Raw genomic sequence first — 16,016 nt, forward strand, 5'->3', positions numbered from 1 at the left:
ATTTTCAGCTCTCCCGAAAGCCGTTAGATGAAAACAAAGAAGCAGGTGAGAGGAGGAAGTTGAGAGTTATTCGTGCTCTGTTAATGGGCCTTTAATCAACAGACCCCCCCCACCCACCACCAGCAGCAGCCGGTTCCTGCAATCTGGGGAGACTGTGTGCTCACAAAGCGCCCATTCAAATGCCAGGGAGGCTGGCACAAAGAAGCAATCAGACAAGCCCCGGCTTCTCCATAGTGCTACACCTGCACCTGTTCTCACAGCAGGGACTTCTTTATCAGCCTTAGAAACTTACAAAATGGAAGAGGTTGCCTCTAATCAGTTCTTTTGCATCCAGCCTTTGGGGGTAGAGATACATAAGCCAATATCAAAAGCTAATTGCCCTCTTTCCCTGGAGAACCAGTGAGCCCATGTGGGTCGGGGCAGCTACAGGTCTACCATGGGGCGTCGACATGACCGAGCCCCTTGGCCTGTGAACCAACTCCAGCTGTGAGGGAGGGAGTAGGGGCGGTTGTGATGGCTATAGCTGGAACCAGGGGGATGGGAGCTGCATTAGCATCCTCCCCACCACTGTCGGGGAGAATGCATGAGTTGGCTCGTCAGGTGCGGAAGGAGGATGAATGCTGTTTTGATTGCTATAATTGCGGCAAATTGGACGCTTGAGAGTGCCTCTTTAACAAGAAGAATCTCATGGATGAGACTTAGGGAAGAGGCCCCTCTTCGGATCCCTCTCCTTTGTCCCATGTGTATGAGATAATTCCCCAGCCGTTATGGATTATGAATGAGCTGCTAATTTTAGTTGTGCAAGCCAAACAAAGACCCTGGTTGGTAGATCCGGAAGGTGATTCATCTGATATGATGTTTGTATAGTGGAAGTTAAAGGTCCTGATAGGCACCCCTGATTATTTCAAACTTTCCATCCGAAGAGCTGGAGAATTCCTTGAGTGACCATGTCAGCACTGGCAACCAAACATGAACTCCAGTACCTTCTTTTCTGCTCAAGGTCTTTCCGTCTTGGTAGTGCTGGGTGTTTTGAGTGGGAGTGTCCTCTTTCCGTTCTTCTTGATTGGAAAGGATCACAAAGGCGACGGTGAAGCCAAAGTCAGTGAAAGACCCAAAGTAAAAGCCACAGAGACTCAACAAAAACCAAGTCCAGTGGTCTTTGAAAGCCTCTGGGAGAACAAAAAGGAGGTGAGAGGATTTGGGAACCCGAGTGGAATAGTTCAGGAACTTTTGAAGAAAGTTGAGGGTGACTGGAGGGTCCTGCTTCCTTTGATTGGCTTCTTTATTGTTTGTGAGTGGTTCTGGGCTTGTGCGACTGAGTGCTGCAGGTTTGGTCCTTTTTTTTTTTTTTTTTTAAGTCCCCCATAATAGCCAAGAGAGTATTATACTGTACTTAGCTGGCTTTATTTACTTGCTCTTTCCCTTCAGAAACTAACTCTATTTTGTTCGGCCTTAAGGTGACCAACTTACCCCCATTTGCCAGACACTTTCCAGTTTCAGCACTGGAAGTCCTGCATCCTGGGAAACCCTCAGTTCCAGAAAACCCATAAGCCCTATGTTCCCAGGGTGGAGTACCGAGGGATTAGAGCGCAGAAGTAAGGGTTGGACGTGATGAATTTTGGCTATTAGGCAAAAGGCCCGGACATTATCCTGATAACCCACTTTCCATCAAGCTCTATCCAAACACGGCCACTGTCCCTCTTTTGCAGCATGTGTCTCTCTAGCCTTTATCGTACTTACTGATGCAGTTGTCTTCCCTGTGAGCAGGTTGAGAGTAAGGACTCCTACCTGCCCAGGGGCCGAGTATCTGACACCTAGAAGGTCCTCGGTTAATGTATTATTGAAGTAGATCCATCACCCCTTGGGGCTTCTGTCTGTGGGTCCAGAGACCATTCAGATGGATACCCTCTTAAGATCATTGTCATAACCAGGAGGCTTGAATAGCATGAATAGAAAACAATAGGTCCCGCCCCTTGTCAATCTTCTCCTACAAATTTGTTGCGTGACTTCGAATAAATTACTTTCCCTCTCTGTTGCAGTGTTCTGATGGCGGTCTTGCACTCTATCCACTTAGCTAAGCTGGAACTATAAATCCTACAATTCCCTTCTCTATAAGGTTTCACGTTAGAGTTGGCCGCAAGTTAGCGTTCCAAATCAGGGTCATGTGAGCTTTGGAAGGGGGACACGAAGGGGAGACAGTTCATCCTTTTTGTACTCTGAAAGTCGGTGAGGGCAGGCATGGCTTCAGTTCATGCACATCGTCACCAATCTAACAGCTTACCCGATGGCCATGAGGTACAGATGGGCCCTCAGCTCCTCCGGCACCGAAGATGCTCTCCTTCAACGCCTCTGAATCACGGGTCAGGTGTAGGTGCTACTCTGTGATGCGGGGAGTCAGCTCATCTTGTGGGTCAGCAGCATCATTGAGATTGAAGGAGGGGAGAGACAGATCCCCTTCCAGCTAAATATTACCGATTCTCGTCTGTTCTTGGTATCCGTACTTTATGTCTATTTCCTTCTCTATGTCTAGCCCTGCAGACTTCAGGCCCAACACCAAAGGCAGACATTATAGACGTAAATAGTCAACATAATCAGCTCCCACAATTGCATATGGCCTAATCCTTGCAATCTATTTCTTATTCTATCCCACGCAAAGCAGTTCTGCTTCTCTGAATCCTGAATGATACAAATACTATCTACTGAATGCTGACTATGATGATTTCCCTTCTCAATGATTTCCCTATATTAATTGACATAAACCTCACGAAACTTCTTGTAATGTAGGTATAATCCTATTTGATATTCTCTCCCTTTCATAGATGGAAAAAGCATAGAGAATTTAGGTGTCTTGATTGTACCTATGATTGCACCCAAATCAGACAGCTTGTAAGAGGCTGAGCCAGGATTTGAATTCTGACAGTTTGCTAGAGTCTATGCCTTTATCCACTATATGATACTGTGTCCTTTGTGGAATGAAAGGTTGTTCTAGATAACCTTGAAGTCTTTTCTGGTCTTAACACTCTATACAATCGGTTCTGTATCGAATGTTGAACCCCCAGAATAGGATATCACTTTTGAGATGCAAGAATCATCTACGTAGAGGGGTGCCTGGGTCACTCAGTCAGTTAAGTGTCCCACTGTTGGTTTCGGCTCAGGGCATGATCTCATGGTTCATGAGTTCGAGCCCCACGTCAGATTCTGTGCTGACAGCATGGAGCCTGGTTGGGATTCTCTTTCTCTACCTCTCTCTCTGTCCCTCCCCTGCTCTCTCTCTCTCTCTTTCTCTCAAAATAAATAAGCTTTAAAATTTTTCTAAAAAGACCCGTCTATGTAAGAATCACCTGGAAAACTGCTTAAAACACAGATCCCCTGATTCCCATAGGTCTGTGGGGTGTAGCGGTGGTGATGGTGGAGGGGTGGTTCCTGCACACTTAGAGGTTCTTCAGGTGATTTTGATGTACACTGAAATTTGAGAATCATTTAGTGCCCTAGAAGAAAAACAGAAAGACAAGTGCGTGCGTGCGCACGTGTTAAGCGTGGGGAAGCTGAAATGAGTCCATTTAGAGATGACTTCTCCTGCAGGTTTACACTTAAATGGAGGCCGAGCTCCAGCCTCAAGGCTCTAGTCAAGAAGGCACCCTCGATGGAGTCGGTGGTATCAGCAAACTCTGGCAGGATCTGCCTCTGCTCCTCCAAGAAGGGCCCCTGGAATCACCTCCGGAGAGCTCTTCGGTGAGACAGATCGTCACCACCCTGCCCCATGCTGCGACCAGGAAGCATTCAGAGGGGCAGCAGCTACAGGGGCAGCAGTGCCATTTGCTTCCTGCCTTTCTGCCCAGCCCTCTGTTGTCCGCCCCGGGTTGGTAATGACAAGTGTCTCCCTCCCTCTCCATGGGCTTATCCGTCATTTATCTTCTCTTGGGAAGTCAGAGTCACGCTGGCTGGAGATGAGTGGAAGCTCCCCAAGAGTGGTCTTGTTTATTACAGGCCTCTGGGCCCCAGGCACCCAGAGGCACAGCAGCCAGAGGTGGCCCAAATTGGGGTTAGGAAAAGGCACGACAATGGAAAACCTCCTCACCGCTGCTTTGCCTGTGGTCATCATTAGCAGGCCCGTGGGGCTAATAACGAAGGCTTCCTCCACACAGTGATGCTGGCCTCGTGACACCAGCATCCTTGCTGCAAAGCCAGTGAGCAGGGCCCCTCAGGTCCGAGAGGGTCCCCGCTGTGAGGAGGGTACTGAAGAGTTTGCAAAGGGCTTTCCCATGCGCTGCCTCATTTGAGCTCCCTCCCACCAGTGTTGGAATGAATACCTTAAGGAGCTGAGGACCTGACCGGAGAAACTGTTAATAATGAATACTTTCCTATCTTGCTTACCAAACCTCTCTCACAAAATGTGTACTTTGTTAAAGCTGTATTTCAATTCCAGATGTGATGGAATGAGGCAAGTACTGGGTTTTAGCCAGGTGCCAGCTACTATGTTTGGCCAACTGCTCAAGCGGAGTCATTTAGTTCATATGGTGCCCTTCAAACAATATCATCAGTATCATGAAACAAACGGGAAAACTGAGGCCCAGACAGTTTACATAAAATAATCTCGCGAGACTTCGAGAAGGGACCAGTGCACCTGCATGCAGCCATTACAGGCATAAGCCAAGAAATCAGCTGATGACCTCAAATTCATCTTTGCACCGGCCTCCTGATGATGAACTTCTTAAGATCAAAAATGAATCTACATTTTCTCCTGGGCTGAGTCTCCTGGTTTCAAAAGGAAACCAATCTCAGCTTTCTTGACTTTGGAATCAGGCTAAACCTGGAGGGTGATTCTCCCTTTGTTGTGGAAGAACTCTGACCCTTCTTTGTGTTGTTCAGCTCTCCTGAGAGGACTTGGCCTATGGTTGCTCCATCCCACATTGGTTTTCCTCCAGGGGAAGGAAGAAAAATATCTCCCCACTCCACTTTTTACTCCTTTTCAGTCCCATCCTGGATGGCCCCATCCCAGGCTCAGATGCATGTACTTAGAAACATGAATTCTAGGTTTTTCTATTCCCATGTTGGGCAGATGTTTTAGTAGAAATTTAAGTCCAGTTCCTACTTAGTGCAGGAATCACCTCCAGAGTCAGGGAGATCACTCTGTGGTCAAGTATCCTTTCCCTTTGCTGGACATTTTGAATTCAGTAATATCTCATCACCCTCTAACACTGTAATGCTGCACAATAACGTTATAGGATGATTAGCTCAGAACAGAGACTATAAATTATTTGAGGACAGGAATCATATCTGGTTTGTCCACCCCCTGATTTTTTGAGCTTTGACCCAGTACGTAGCACATGTAGTTTCTCTTCACGTATTTGTTGAGTGAATAAATTCATTGGCTTCCTCTTGTTGGACTTGGGTTGAAGGAAAGATTAAGAATGAACTGATCCTAAGAACTGATCCTAAGAACTGATCCTAAATCTTGAATTCTGTTGTTGAACATTTTTAGGGACTTCCAAGGAAAATATATGCCAGGTATCACATGACAAACTCTTACTTTTTTTCCAAATTCTAGTGACAAAGAAACAGATCAAGAGACTTACCTTGTGTCCTATTCTCAAACCTAAATCTGAATCACACAGCTTCCCATTCCAAAGGGGAGGAAAGGCCTGCCCATAACTTGCCAAACATCACCAAGAAGGAATTTTCCCTGAACAGGCTTACATCTCTATAAACAAGACCAGTCAGTGCTCTTGGCCTTGACCAATCCATAGTAACAAGCCTTCTTAATTTGTTATTTAAAGCTGTCCATGGTCAAACTATTTCAAAGACTCTCATCAAACGTACACAGAGTTCAAAACCAACCTCCGATACACCCTCAAATGAGTCCTCCCACATCCAGTTGGACTGGTCTACTCAGTATGTGCCAAGCACCCCAACACATTCTTCTCTCCTTATCTTGGCTATTAAGTCCCCTCCGCCCCCGTCGTTGTTTCTTCGACCAGCCCAGTGTTCCTCCGCTCCCTGAATTCAGCCTTGACTTTTCCTCCTCAGATGTAGAGGAAGACACCAAGGAAAAATCACCTGTACTGTCTCTAACCCAAACCTCCCCTGCCAATCAGTGCCCAGGATAGGGGTGCCCTGAGTTCAGTGAGAAGAAGGATCTGGATTCTACACTTTCTAATTATAAAAATTGGGCCCACTCACTTTACCTTCCCAAATTCCATTGTCCTCCTCTAGAAAATGGGGATAATTTCTACTTCACAAAGTTGTATGTATTAAGTAATACTTAGTGTTCACCCAATAGGCCTTTACCAAGGGCTTTCTAGAAGTCTGATGCACAGTGACTGATATATAGTAGGTGATTACTAAATACTACTGGCTATTATATTAAATATTTATTAAATAGTTTTGTAGGACTTGTCTAGTTAGGGAAAATAATTATTAAGTTGAACATAGAATCTGCTTCCAGAGCCTTCTTTTCTCCTTGTCTTTGACTCTGTACTGGACACAAAAGAAAAGAAATAGAAGCAGATTGATGACTTAACAGTTTATGCTCAATATCCCATATGTTATCCACATTGTGTGTCTAACCATTTGGATTCCTATTGGATGCACGACTGAAACATCTGGAATCAAAATAGTAGGTGTGAGTACGAATGTTTTCCCTTTTTTTTTTTTTTTTTTTTTTTTTGCATTGGTGAAGTGACATTTTTCAGATGACATTTCATTAAACCAGCCTGAAAGGCTATCTAAGAGAACAGACTTGTGACAGACATGGTAATTACCCTGAAATATGTGAAAGCCTCTCATAAAACATGAATTAGACCTTGTCTGTGTGTCCTTAGGGGAGAATCACCACTGGCAGGTGGACGGACATCCCTTCAGAATGATGTGTATGTGTCTTTGGTTGGGAGTGGGAACCACTGACTTGACAGGCTGGGACACAAACTGTCATGATTCCAACAGGGATCAAGACTGAGAGAAAGAGAAGTAAAACACTTTCCATTTAATAATGGAGGTTCCATTGACTCCACTTCTAAGTGAGCAATTGACTCCATTTTTAATTGAATAAAACCCATTTTACCTGAATCACTCCCAGGAACTTCACAGACATACTTAACACGTGCCTGCACACACACACGCACACTCGCACACAAAACTGATGTTTGTCCTTGGGAGCGAATCCTATTTTAATAGGTCCTGTTAAGAGGAACCGTCAGCTACAGCATTCACAAGAGAACAGAGAAAAGGAACCCTCAAAAGGCAGCTCCACGTTCTGCTTCCCCTAGGGACCCAGCACCCATCCTGTGCTCGCCTGTCTATGAAATTTGATTGATGACCACCATTATGAGGGTTTGGATTGCTAAGACCACATCATTAAAGCTAAGTCATTTTATATCAGGAAAGGGGGTAAAATCTTCCTCCAGGAAGAGGAAAGTTTTCCTAGAAGGAGGTGGGGTTCGAGTCGAGATTTGGATGGAGACCCTTGAACAATGAGACCCCTGATATGACAGAGGAGGAAATAGTCGAATCTGAAGATGCAGGTCCCAGGCTGAAAACTTAAAAGTGGCCACAGAGGCTCTTCACATGTCTTTAAGTGTCTTCATCTTTGAGATTTAAGGCAACGTTCACCTATGCTACAATTATACTTTCCTCCTCTCTATGTGTAATTCTCTTCCAAAATCAACAAAAATCTTTAGAAAAGAGGGTTGTCACTATAGACCCAGAAATACTGGTCTCGAGCAAATGAAGAAACAGTGGTGAGAGAGGAGGGGGCGCCCTCGTGCCCATCTGTACCTTCTGCTGTCTCTATGTCCCTTCTCTACAACCAGTCCGACAGGGTGTTGCTAGACAAAAGAACCATCAAGAGAGGCAAATAATTCCCCAACCTGAATTGGGCTGGCTTTGTGATTTGCTTTGACCAATAGAAATGTGGCAGAAGCAATGTGCTCTTTTCAATAGCCTTAAGAGACCCTACTCCCTTTTTACCCCCTTAGAAAACTGCCTCAGAGACCACCAGGGGAGGAATGTCAGTTTAGCACAATGAAGAAAGGGCGGGCATGTGAAGGAAGGCCAAAGAATCCCAGGCAACTGTCAGCACTCACTGCAGAACATGAGAGTGACGTCATCTTGCCCTTTCCTCCCCAGCCCAGCTTTCCATCTGAAGGCACCACGTCGAGGCCCAGGAGAAACCAGCAGAGGAACTTCCCTACCAACATTCAGAATCATAACAAATGATAATTTGTTCTTGTTTTAAGCCACTAAGTTTCAGGGAGACTTACTAAGCATCAGCCCTATTGGAACATGAGCCCCAGATGATGCCCAGGGGAATGGAAGACCAACCATAGAAAAGCCAGAGGCACTAAGAGAACCCCCAGTGCCAAGCAGCACTCCAGAGGGGGCATAGCCATGAGCAAAGAGAGAAAGGAACCTGCATGAATTAGAGAATGCTGCTCTCTGGAAGGAGAAAGAAATCGACTGAGCAGACACCTAAGGCACTAATGAAAGAAGGAACGTTCTAGCAGAATTGTTTAAGAATGGAATGGACTGTTTTATTAGGTGCTGAGTTCTCTAGCATCAGGTGTATTCAAGAATAGGCAAGAGGGGTGATTGAAGGGCAGGTTTAAGCACTATGTCATTGGCTCTCTGAGGTCACTTCCAACACCGGTCATCCGTCAGGTTCTCTAAATCCTATTTGAGAAGATGGCAGCATAGGCAGAATGATGTCAATAAATCTGTCATGTTATCTTGAAAAGAGACTCTGGTTTAACAAAAGCAGCAGTAAAGTGTATGTGAGCGAGACAGCTCCTCTGCGTGTGTGGTTTATGGACATTAATCTGGCCAGGCCGGTCGGAACACACACACACACACACACACACGTACCCACAACAGCCACCAAAGGACTGTGAAAATGGTTACTGGAAAAACATTCAGCTCAAAAACGAGGCCCTTGGGCAGACATTACATCTTTTTTGAGTCTCTTTTTTGGTGGTCAGGCCCTGTTGTTGCCATTAAGTGAATTTGAAACACGATCATAATAATGACAACAGCAGTAATAATAACTGGAACAGGCACCCAGCTCCCCACTGGCTTCTTACTGCCTGCAACGGATCTGCCGTTGAGATGAGCTGTCTCTCTCCCCCCTTCAGAAAGCCTTCATGAAATGCCGAGCCATGTGTTTGGTGCCATAGCAAAGCACCGCTTCCACCCAGAAGCAGGTGGACCCTCTTAAAATCTCCTTATAAGACAGGCTCCAGGCTTGATGTGTGCTCATCACACTGCCTTTCACGGACACTCTAAGGTGGAGAATTAAACCTTGTAACATGCTCGTCAAAGGCTGTGCTGATTTTCTTTTTTTTTTTTAAGGAAACGCAGCGAGGCTCCCAAGACTGAGTTTTCTCATTTCTAACTCCATCTCCCCACCCTCACTGGGTAAGGAGAGCTCAGAAGTAGAAAACACTTGGAAGAGAACAATTTGAAATTCCATCAACAAACTCTTTAGGGTTTAACTGCGTGCAGGAGAACCGTATTTCAAAGCAAATAAAAAGGAGCCCGGCAAAAATATGTCCAAGGGAAGAAACAAAGGGTGACTAGTGAGAAACAGGCACTTAACTGTTCTCAAAACAATTAAACCTCAGGAATAAATAAAGGTAGGGTCTTCCCTTGAGAAATAGAGCCCGTTCAACCAGAAGGCTGGTAGTCCTCTCCTCTTTTTTTTTTTTTTTTTCAGCGTTTATTTATTTTTGGGACAGAGAGAGACAGAGCATGAACGGGGGAGGGGCAGAGAGAGAGGGAGACACAGAATCGGAAACAGGCTCCAGGCTCTGAGCCATCATCAGCCCAGAGCCCGACGCGGGGCTCGAACTCCCGGACCGCGAGATCGTGACCTGGCTGAAGTCCGACGCTTAACCGACTGCGCCATCCAGGCGCCCCAGTCCTCTCCTCTTTGAATCTGAATCTTGCCTGAGGGACAGTCAACCTCCCAACAGGATCATTGCCTCTTGACTCTGAAAACTTACGGGGGAGAGGAGGGACACGATGGAAGCAACAGAAAGAATCTTTGCCCTAGCCCGGCCACTAGCTTGCTGGGTGATCTTCAGAGAGCCACTTGCCCTCTCAGAACCTTGGATCATTGGGCTGTAAAGTGGAAAGGTTCCTTGCAGAATTATGAACTGGTGAAATCGGTGCATCACAGCCTCTCAACTTTGCTCTGTGTTTGCAAAATATTCAAAGGGACACATACTGAATGAACCCAATTTTGAGATCGGAGATGGGCCGTGTAGGGGGTGGAGCTGGACAAGGGAGGCTGCCCCTTACCCACAAAAAACACATGTAGGACCAAACTGTGATCTGCTGTTTGTACCTTGACTGTCACTCTTAAAGGAACCCTCCTGTTCTGTGCTGGGAAGCAGAGACCTAGAGAAGCCACAGAGAGGATGGCCAAGCTTCAAGGGCCAGGGGAGGAGAGTTGGGTTATGAGGGCCCAGTGAGAAGGCACCAAGCTGAAATGCAACATATAACTTAAGGTGGCCCAAAATCAGATGAAGCACCCAAAAAAGCAGCTAAGCTGTGATTAAGACATCATGATTTCAGTTGTGCTCCTGAAACCAATAGAACACAGTATGTTAATTACTGGAATTAGAAAATAAATCAGTAAGACTTAAAGGAGAAAAAGAAATTGCGATTTCACATTTGTGCTCCTTACCTGGAAAAGCTTTATGGGATCGTTCCAGGCTCCTCCAGAGTCCAGTGCTGTGTCCTAGAACTAGAAGCACAGGAAGCTGGCCATTGGGTTTTGACGAGGGAAGGGAGTTAGCATTGTGTTGGGGCTGTTCTAATCGGGAGGCAAGCCCCGGGTGTCAGCCCACAGTGAGAGGCAGGCTAGACATCAACCCAGTCAAGGTGTGCCAGCCAGTGTCATGGCAACGATAATGAACTGGGGGCCTTGAAGACCCACTACTTAGTTCTAGCTCTGTTGGGCAAACCTCTGAGCTTAGTTTCCACACCTGTGAAATGAGACGATAATCCTAACCTTGTTTTTCCCACAGGGTACGGTTGTAACGCTTGCGTGAAAACATGAGTGGGAAAGTTCCTTGTCGACTACAAAACCATGAAATAATAGTCTCGACAAGACTGTAAAGATGTGTGAAGAAAAGGAAGAGGAATTTGATGAATTCCTTCCTGGGTTCCCTCCTTTCATGAGATTTCAAACATGGATAAGACCATTTGCAAAATAAATCTCCAACATTCCGAGGGCCTCCCTCCTTAATATATGTACACCGAATAGAGTAACCTCCATTCTACAAAAGCAGAATCTCCGATGTGAAGATAAAAGACTCTTGATGACTTCACTTTACCAACCATAATATAAGACCTGATGCCCTACATGGTGCATTTGGGCTGGTGGGGTAGAAACGCACACTGGCAAACGTGTCCTGCCCTCGACAGAGCACAAAGCAAGGTCCAAGCCCGACAGGGACACATTTGCTTTGGTTTTCAAACCTCCAATCTTTTCTCAGGGGATCGAGAAAGGAACTGGTTTACTGAGAAACTCCCAACCGAAGAGCAGATTTGGGCCATAGCTTTCTAGATCCCCAGCAGACCCAATACTGGGACCCAAAAGAAAAACTCTGTCTCTTTGATAAAAATTCCTCAGATTGTTGAATTCACCACCAGCCTCTGAGCGTGTGCCCTGTTAACTCTCCTGGTGTGAGAAGCTTTCAAAGGGAGAAAGAGCAGGATTTTTTTTTTCAGCTTTATTGAAGTGCAATTGATAAATACGATCGTAAGATATTTAAAGTGCACGATGTGATGAGTTCATATACATATACACTGGGAAAGGGCTCCTCTACCATTGAATTAATCAATCTCTGTCTGGCTTATTCCACTTATTTCACTTACGCATTAGCCCAACGCCCTCCACTTTCATCCATGTCATCACAAATGGCAGGATTTCCTCCTTTTTTAAGGTTGAATAACATTCCATTGTGTGGATTTCTTTTTTTTTTTTAATTTTTTTAATGTTTATTTGTTTTTGAGAGAGACAGAGGGGTGAGAGCAGGGGAGGGGCAGAGAGAGAGGGAGACACAGAAGCCGAAGCAGGCTCCAGGCTCTGAGCTGTCAGCACAGAGCCCCATGCGGGGCCCGAACTCACGAACCGCGAGATCATGACCTGAGCTGAAGTCGGACACTCAGCCGACCGAGCCACCCAGGCGCCCCTCCATTGTGTGGATTTCACATTTTCCTCACCGTTCACCTGTTAACAGACACCTAGGTTGTTTCCATACCTTCGCTACTATAAATAATGCGGCAATAAACAGGGGGTGCAGCTATCTCTTCAAGATAAAGATGATGTTTACTTTGGAAACATACCCAGAAGCGGGATTGCTCCATTATATGGTAGTTCTATTTTTAATTTCTTGAGGAAGCTCCGTACTGTTTCTCAGAGTGGCTGCACCAGCTTATGTTCCTGGCAACAACGCCCAAGGGCTCCCTTTTCTCCACATCTTCCACCAGTATTCGGTATCCCCTTACCTTTTTGAAAGGCGAATTTGAGGAAGACCTGTAGAGAAGGCAGATAGGGGCCCTGGTCTTGCCAGCCAGCTGAGAATCCGCTTGAAAAATACAGTTGCCTTCAAGGAGGGTTGACTGAGCGCTGAAATCTGAAGGGCAGCCTGAGAAGAAAGACTTCTTTGGTAACAAAGTATAATTTACACAATCAGATCTTAGGTGTACAGATACATTTTACTTAGTATCATTATCCTCTGGCCTGGAAAACTTTCCTTAACAGTTCTCCCAGTGCAGGGAGTGCAAGTGACGAATTCTTTCAGCTTTCGTTTATTTTTATTTTGCCTTCCTTTTAAAAATATTTTCTTTGGCTATGGATTTCTAGGTTAATGGGTTCTCCATCCGCCCGCCCCCAGCACATTAAGAGGTTATTCCAATTTTCTCTGATTTGAAATGAGAAACCCGTGGTCATTTTTATAGGTATTCTTTTGTTTTTCTAGAATATCTTCCTCCCCTCACCCAACCCCCACCTCCGCTGCTTTTAAGATTCCTCTTAATCTTCTATTTAGCACATCTTGGTCTACAGCAGTGTGATTAGAACATGGTGTGATGTGTATGTAGGGAGGTATATGTGTTTATCCTGCTTGAAGTACACTGAGCTTCTTGTATCTCGGAGCTTACGTTTCCCATGTCATTAAAATTTCTTCAACCATCATTTCTGTAAGTATTTTCTCTCTTTTGTCTCCTCTGGTACTCAAGTTGTGCATACACTAGACTCCTTGATATTGTACCACAAGGCAACCGTCTCTGAGATTCTGTTCATTTTTTTTTTCAGCATTTTATCTCCCTGTGCTTCCAGTCATATAATGTTGTTCTCTGACTTCAAGTTCATCAACCTTTCTTACGTATTATTTAATCAGATGTTAAATCCCATGATTAATTTTCATTTCAAATATTGTATTTGTTAGTTCTAGAATTTTCATGGTTTTCTATCTTAAGTTTTTCTTTCTTTCTTAAGATTCCCTACTCATTAGGTTGAGGTTTTCCTTTACTTTATTTGTTATAATCATAAGCTGTTTTAAAGTTCTTGTTTGCAAATTTTATCATTTCTCATTTCTTGCTATGTTTCTCTGTTCCTGATTTTCTCTTTTGGTTATGGGTCATGTATTGATGCTCATTTACATACCTAGCAAATTTGAGTGTGTGCTTGGCATTGGTACTACATTTTTAAAGGATTTTATCTTCTTTTAGAAGAGAGTTTAGAATTTTTTCCAGCAGGCGTTTCAATTGCTCATGGATCGACATAGTCTTTTCAAGATTTGTTTAGAAACATTTAAAGAGCCAGGCTAGGGGGCGCCTGGGTGGCTCAGTCGGGTGAGTGTCCCACTCTTGATTTCAGCTCAAGTCATGATCTCCCAATCTGTGAATCTGAGCCCTGCATTGGTCTCTGCACTGATGGTGTGGAACCTGCTTGGGACTCTGTCCCCCTCTTTCTCTCTACCCCTCCCCCCACTTGCTCACTCTTTCTCTCAAAATAAATAAAGACAAACTTTAAAAAGTAAAGAAAGAAAGAGCTGTTCTAGAATGGCTAGTGCCCTAGGGTTAGACTAATTCTGGCTTCCTGCTGTTTTCTCTCCACATACACAGGTTAGTATCCAGCTAAAGGTTTAAGGGGTTCCTAGAGCAGAGTTTTAGAGCTCCTTTTGTACTTAGCTCACTTCTCCCACTTACCCTGTCCCAGAAAATCTAGCTGCCTCGGTGGCCCTGAATTCTGACCTCTGTCTTTTCAGCTCTGTGAAGCAGCTATAGTCTGTTGGGGCTCCCCTCTCCAAAAGGGAGCCATGCTAATCATGGGTCTGACCTTGGTTGTTTACCATCTCTCAGAGATCACAGTCCCGCACTGCCTTTGGTTCAACATCAGAAAATAGTTATTTATATAATTTGTCTTGGTTTCTAATTATTTCCTACAAAAGGGCTAGTGTGACATCTGTTACTCCATCAGGGCAGGAAACAGACGCTCCGCCAATCAGAGTATGTGACTAGTTGGTACCGAGTGTGTGTTAGTCTTTAACGTTTTACAAATAAACAGCACATCCCCAGCCTTATTACCTGGTGGAACAGACAGTTATGCAAATAATTTTAGTGTCCGAGGAGATTTAGTAGAGGCACGTACTGAGTGTCATAGAAATTAAGAGGAGAGAATATTTAACTATCTGAGGAAGTCAGGGAAGACTTCCTAGAGGAGATGGCATTTAAGCATGGGATTTATATTTTGCTAGTTGGGGAGTAGAAAAACACACTAAGCAAATGAACAAAGAATAAAGTGTGTGTAGTAAGAAGCACCAGATGACTGTTAAACAGGTTGTATGAGGGTGAAGGAAAACTGTTACAATGTAAAACTAGCCAAACTTCATTTAGCCCCTGAATGTCACATGAAATAGACTGGCTTATCCTGTGCAGGAATCCATAGCATCATAATGATTGAAAGCAAAGTCTCCATGAGACCCTATCCATAACTTACTGGCTGAGATTTTGGATAAGTTTATTATAAACCTTAGGGTGTTGTTTTCCTTTAATTTTTGGAATAGTATAATCTCACAAACTACCGTATTATCCCAATGATGGTTAATGTACTTAATGCTGGGAAAGCACTCAGCTCAGTGTCTGGCATTTAAGTGCTCAAAAATGGCAGGTGCTTATGTGTGTTATTTCTACAGGCAGATGGAGCTAAAGTTGGTTTGTGAGGTGGTTCGTTTTGTGAATAGGTATGTATTTTTAGAAAAAAAAAAAAAGAAAGAGCTGAACGAGGGATAAATCACATGTAGGAGAAGGATTAGAGACCAGAATGAACAGAATATGGAGTGATCTGGAAGGTACGCTCAACAGAAGTCAAGGTCCATCTTCTGTGGGTGGAAACATGGCATGGTCAGGGCCTCAAACTGCGACAGATTGCTGTGGCCCTGTTGGGATGTGTTTCACCTGCATTTGTTCTTGAGCAAGGTGCTCAGTGACATTTAGTAATCCCTAGACAAGGAGGTATCATTACCAGGGGCGATAGGCTCATTCATACATTCATTTAAAAGCATTACCTAATGCGAGCCTTTTTGCTATTTGTGGAGGATCATATTTTTCAAAATGGCCACAACAATAACTCTGATCCCACTTTCTTCTTACTATGCGACATTGACACTGTACCCATTAAGTCTGGGTGGGCTCATCACTGGAGCAGATACGGAGCTGTATGACTTCTGAGCCATGGTCATAAGAGGCAATACAGGCGATACCTGGTCCTCTTGGGACTTTTTCTTGGAACTCAGTTTGCCATGTCATGAAAAAAAAGAGCCCATGAGGAGGGGCCATGTATAGGTTTTGTGGGTGACGGCCCGAGCTGAAGCCCGACGGTGGGTACCAACCTCGAGACACGTCCATGCCTGAAGACACTAACAGTTCTGCCTCCACTCCTCAAACCACCTCTGATCCGCTGTGTGCGGCAAGGATGTGCTGTTCTTGCAGCCAGCCCCTGCCCAAACGCT

At 44.8% G+C, this 16,016-nt stretch overlaps 1 long non-coding RNA gene across 1 annotated transcript in view; it reads right to left on the minus strand.

The window, feature by feature from the left end:
* The window catches only part of LOC123379988, a 29,975-nt gene extending 17,210 nt beyond the window's left edge, over nucleotides 1–12,765 (minus strand). Inside the window, exons 1-2 of the long non-coding RNA XR_006585172.1 lie at nucleotides 12,511–12,765; nucleotides 10,682–10,741 (exon numbers count right to left, since the gene is read on the minus strand). This is a non-coding gene — a long non-coding RNA (uncharacterized LOC123379988). The remainder of the gene's footprint in view (nucleotides 1–10,681; nucleotides 10,742–12,510) is intronic.
* Nucleotides 12,766–16,016: the final 3,251 nt, after the last annotated feature.

The sequence above is a fragment of the Felis catus genome, chromosome C2 (assembly GCF_018350175.1).
Source record: "Felis catus isolate Fca126 chromosome C2, F.catus_Fca126_mat1.0, whole genome shotgun sequence".
Taxonomy (NCBI): Eukaryota; Metazoa; Chordata; class Mammalia; order Carnivora; family Felidae; genus Felis; species Felis catus.